Genomic DNA, 5,000 nt, shown 5'->3' with positions numbered 1-5,000 from the left:
GTGGTTGGGGCATCTGGACCACGTCTGCAGTAAACGTCCGGCAGAAGCTTGTTGTCCGGAGAAGTTTGCAGCAGCGAGGGTGGAACGGGCAGCTGGGTCTATTGAGCCTGATTGCGAAGGCGGCAGGCAGGCAGGCAGGCAGGGGCGCTGATTGCGCGATTGCCCCCAGCTGCTCTTGCTGCTCTGAAGCTCTATGCCTTACCAGGGCCACCAAAAGAATGATTGGGATTTAAACACCTTATGCGGAAAAACACTACCTGAATGAGAATAAAGGAAAGTCTGAAAAGTGGGTGATAGACAAAAAAATGACAAAGTGTTCCCAACACTTAGAAATATTTTCAGACACAGAAAAATGACAAAGTGTTAGTGTGAATGAGCAGGCCCAGGTGAATGACCAAGTGTTGGAGTGGTGAATGGAGCCAGGGCCGCGAGTGGTAATGGAGCCAGGCCGCGAGTGGTGAATGGAGCCAGGGCCGCGAGTGGTGAATGGAGCCAGGGCCGCGAGTGGTGAATGGAGCCAGGGCCGCCTCTGTTACGAGTGGTGAATGGAGCCAGGGCCGCGACTATGGCGCCCGCCCAGTAACGAGTTAGGGCAGCGACTGCCGGCGCCCCGCCATGTTACAAGTGGTGAATGGAGCCAGGGCCGCGACTACTGGCGCCCGCCTCCAGTAACGAGTTAGGGCAGCGACTGCCGGCGCCCCGCCGCGGTGAACGGTGCCAGGGCCCCGTTAAGACTGGACAGTGTCCACAGACCATAAGGAGGGTTATGGTAACTGGAAATAAAACCGCGTGGCATTACCACTTAACGTGGTCCCAGAGAGCTGAAACTTCGTGGGGGTGTTCAGTCCGACCCCATGGACCGTATGCCACCGCTTGTTCAATCCAGGCACGCCCCCGTGGGGTCGATCCGGACCCCCCCATTTCTAAAAACGGCACCGGCCCCCCAGCAAGAACCGTAGTAGCTGGAGCTATAAAAATCGGTACGTTTAAAGAGCTAGATGAGATCGCAAAGGCTGCCAAGCCGCATCGCGATCGGATCAAAATTGCCCTGTTGGTGGCCGTTAGAATATAGGCAAAATTATGGTTCCGGGCGGCCATTTCCCATTCAAATCAATGGAGCGGTTTTTCTGGAAACACGAAATTCAAACACCAGGGAGACCCACTTAACGTGGTCCAACGGAGCTGAAACTTCGTGGGGGTGTTCAGTCCGACCACATGGAACTAATGTCACCGGTTTTTCAATTCAGGCACGCCCCCTTGTGTCGATCCGGACCTGGGGTCCGAAAACCGCACATGGCTCTGAAGGGCCAAGCTTTGATGCTAGAGCTCCAAAATTCGGTATGTGTGTAGCCCGAGACGAGATCGCAAAGGCTGCCAAGCCGCATCTCGATCGGGTCAAAATTGCCCTGTTGGTGGCCGTTAGAAGATGTGCAAAATTTGGGTACGCAGCGAACACTCTCCAGTTAAACCTATGGAGAAACCAAACTTTTTTTACCAGAATCTAAGTCCTTCTGCCTTACCAGGGGCACGAACTTCCAGGGCCTGCGTACTGCTGGGTGTAGTCCGAGGAGGGGGTGCTTAAGTGTGGGTACACGTGCTCGGCCGGTGGGCCTGGCAGGCCCGGTTCTCAGTTGATGGCGAGAAAAAGTCTAAGTCCCATCCAGGGACCGGACAGGGGGCGCTCGGCCGGAAGAGGCTGGGGAGGGTAGCCTCTCCCCGGTCAACCCAAGGCCACATCGTAAAACTGAGTTGCCTTACCAGGGGCACGAGCTTCCAGGGCCTGCGTACTGCTTGGTTTAGTCCGAGGAGGGGTGCTTAAGTGTGGGTTCACATACTCGTGTGGAGAGCCTGGTTCTATCGGGGGTGGGGGGGTTCCAAGACTGTGTCTGACCCCGGAGCCAAGTCTGGGTGTGGGCCTGGAGGTCAAGGCCTGGATGTCCAGGCCTGGATGTCTCTGCCTGGATGTCTGTGCCTGGATGTCCAGGCCTGGATGTCCAGGCCTGGATGTCTCTGCTGGATGTCCAGGCCTGGATGTCTGCTGGATGTCTGTGCCTGGATGTCCAGGCCTGGATGTCTCTGCCTGGATGTCTGTGCCTGGATGTCCAGGCCTGGATGTCTCTGCCTGGATGTCCAGGCCTGGATGTCTCTGCCTGGATGTCTCTGCCTGGATGTCCAGGCCTGGATGTCTCTGCCTGGATGTCCCAGCCTGGATGTCCAGGCCTGGATGTCTCTGCCTGGATGTCTGTGCCTGGATGTCCAGGCCTGGATGTCTCTGCCTGGATGTCTGTGCCTGGATGTCCAGGCCTGGATGTCTCTGCCTGGATGTCTGTGCCTGGATGTCCAGGCCTGGATGTCTCTGCCTGGATGTCCCAGCCTGGATGTCCGCCTGGATGTCCGCCTGGATGTCCAGGCCTGGATGTCTCTGCCTGGATGTCCCAGCCTGGATGTCCAGGCCTGGATGTCTCTGCCTGGATGTCTGTGCCTGGATGTCCAGGCCTGGATGTCTCTGCCTGGATGTCTGTGCCTGGATGTCCAGGCCTGGATGTCTCTGCCTGGATGTCCAGGCCTGGATGTCTCTGCCTGGATGTCTGTGCCTGGATGTCCAGGCCTGGATGTCTCTGCCTGGATGTCTGTGCCTGGATGTCCAGGCCTGGATGTCTCTGCCTGGATGTCTGTGCCTGGATGTCCAGGCCTGGATGTCTCTGCCTGGATGTCCAGGCCTGGATGTCTCTGCCTGGATGTCTCTGCCTGGATGTCCAGGCCTGGATGTCTCTGCCTGGATGTCCAGGCCTGGATGTCTCTGCCTGGATGTCCAGGCCTGGATGTCTGCCTGGATGTCCCAGCCTGGATGTCTCTGCCTGGATGTCTGTGCCTGGATGTCCAGGCCTGGATGTCCCAGCCTGGTTCTGCAGGCCTGGATGTCTCTGCCTGGATGTCCCAGCCTGGTTCTGCAGGCCTGGATGTCCCAGCCTGGTTCTGCAGGCCTGGATGTCTCTGCCTGGATGTCCCAGCCTGGTTCTGCAGGCCTGGATGTCTCTGTTGCTCCAGGCCCGGATTTCAAATTCGTACGGAACCTAGGCAAACTATATACTGGAAGAACCGGGCGAGTCCCAGGAGTGCCCCGGTGGTCTCCGATTTCGCCTAGGACGTTCCCCCGATTTTTAACGAATTTTTAAGCGATTTGCGCCTAACCGGGCCTGGGGGGGGGGCGAGTAGGCGGTCCGGAAGGCCCGGAACCCGCTCATGCCGTACACCGTTGGATCCGGGCCGCTCCGGGGATTACTAGGGTGGCCTCCGTTTCGCTCCAGGACCTTCCTGCGGTCGTCTATGGGTGTTTAACCGTCTACCGGAAGTCGGGTCAAAAGTACCCTTTCCCGCGGTCCAAACGAACCGGGACTGGCACCATCGTGCTCCTGGGATGCCCCCGGTTCGGGTGATGTCACTCCCGGAGGCCTGGACCAAAGTCCCGGTCCCCTAGGCCCGGTTCTCTGTCGAGGGTCTCAGCCCTCGCTCATCCCCCGCTCAGCCCCGCCCGACGCGAGTATCTTCATCGGCTGCTCCAACATCATCATCCTCAGCGCCACTGTCATGTGCCTTACCAGGGTCCCGAAACACGACCCAGACCCCGAACGCTTGTTCGGATCCGGACATGTAATACCCCGATGGAACCGGGCGAGTCCCAGGAGTGCGCTGGTGGTGTCCGATTTGCTCCAGGACCTTCCTACGATTTTTAACGAATTTTTAAGTGATTTTCGCCAAAGCGGTCCATTCGGTCCCCCGAAAAAGCGGTCCAAACGGACGGGACCCAGGCATGTCATACCCCGATGGAACCGGGCGAGTCCCAGGAGTGCGCTGGTGGTGTCCGATTTGCTCCAGGACCTTCCTACGATTTTTAACGAATTTTTAAGTGATTTTCGCCAAAGCGGGTCCATTCGGTCCGCTTTCGCGGAAAAAAATGCACTTTTTCGGTAAAAACGCACCATGGCCCGATAGTCCGGAGTCCGGGGAACAGCCCCGTGCCATCCGTTTCCTTCTACCGCAAAGAACGACCGAGATATTAGCACCGGAAGGTCCGGTGCACACTAAAATGTCCGGTCTTTTTTACTTTCACTTTCGCCCATGAAACTCGGTCGAGGGTATTGCGTCACCTTACCCGTCAAAACACCGCCGGAACGATATCAGGAGAGAGTTGGAAAAGAGGGACTTAGAAGAAAAATGGGAAAGTGAGGTCTTAGAAAATTATATTTTCGGAAACCTGGATGTCTGGCGAGCCTATCTAAGCAGGTTTCAGCCCTCTTTTCCCCCATTTTAGTGCATTTTGAGCGGTTTTAAAAAAAAAAGTCTGCCTTTTCTCTGGAGAACCGGGGCTTTGGCCGACATGTCTCAGATTTGGCCGGTGAGTCTGCTGGGTCCTTCCGACGGGCCTGGAGGTTCTCTGGCTCGCCCCGGAGCTCCGTGGAAGGCAGGACAGAGCGGCAAGGACACCCTGGGCCCAGGCCGAAGGCGGTGTGCTCTGAGCGGACTCCGGTCCGCCCGGGGTCCCGCTGGAGGTCCTGGAGCTCCAGTGGATGTCTCCCATGCACACTTACACACACACAACCGACCGAACAGCACACGTGGCCTGCCATGGAGGGCTCCCGCCGGCCCTGGTGCTCTCAAGCACTGGCGCTTCGGCGAAGGGTTCCTCCAACCTTGCAGGTTCGCCTCCAGACCCGGGCACTGACAGTCGTGGGCCTGGCCCACCCGCTCCAGCCCGCGGTCGTCCCATCGGTAGCGAGACCGAGACGTCCCGTCTGTCCCAGCCGTCTTTCACTGGTCCATCGCAGCAGGACTGTCGGTTCCAGTTAGGTATCGTTTGGGGTGGAACCGGCCTCCAGGAAGCTGCGGTGGCTCCAGGAATCATCGAGTTTCTCAAAACCCATATGCAGAACCATACCCCCGCGCACATGTGCCAGCTCGAAGGACGCTGCGGACCACGGCTCTCCCCCGGGCAAAGTGTG

Source organism: Poecilia reticulata, chromosome 11 (genome assembly GCF_904066995.2).
Source record: "Poecilia reticulata chromosome 11, P_reticulata-male-v2, whole genome shotgun sequence".
Classification (NCBI taxonomy): domain Eukaryota; kingdom Metazoa; phylum Chordata; class Actinopteri; order Cyprinodontiformes; family Poeciliidae; genus Poecilia; species Poecilia reticulata.
This window is presented reverse-complemented; position numbering follows the sequence as displayed.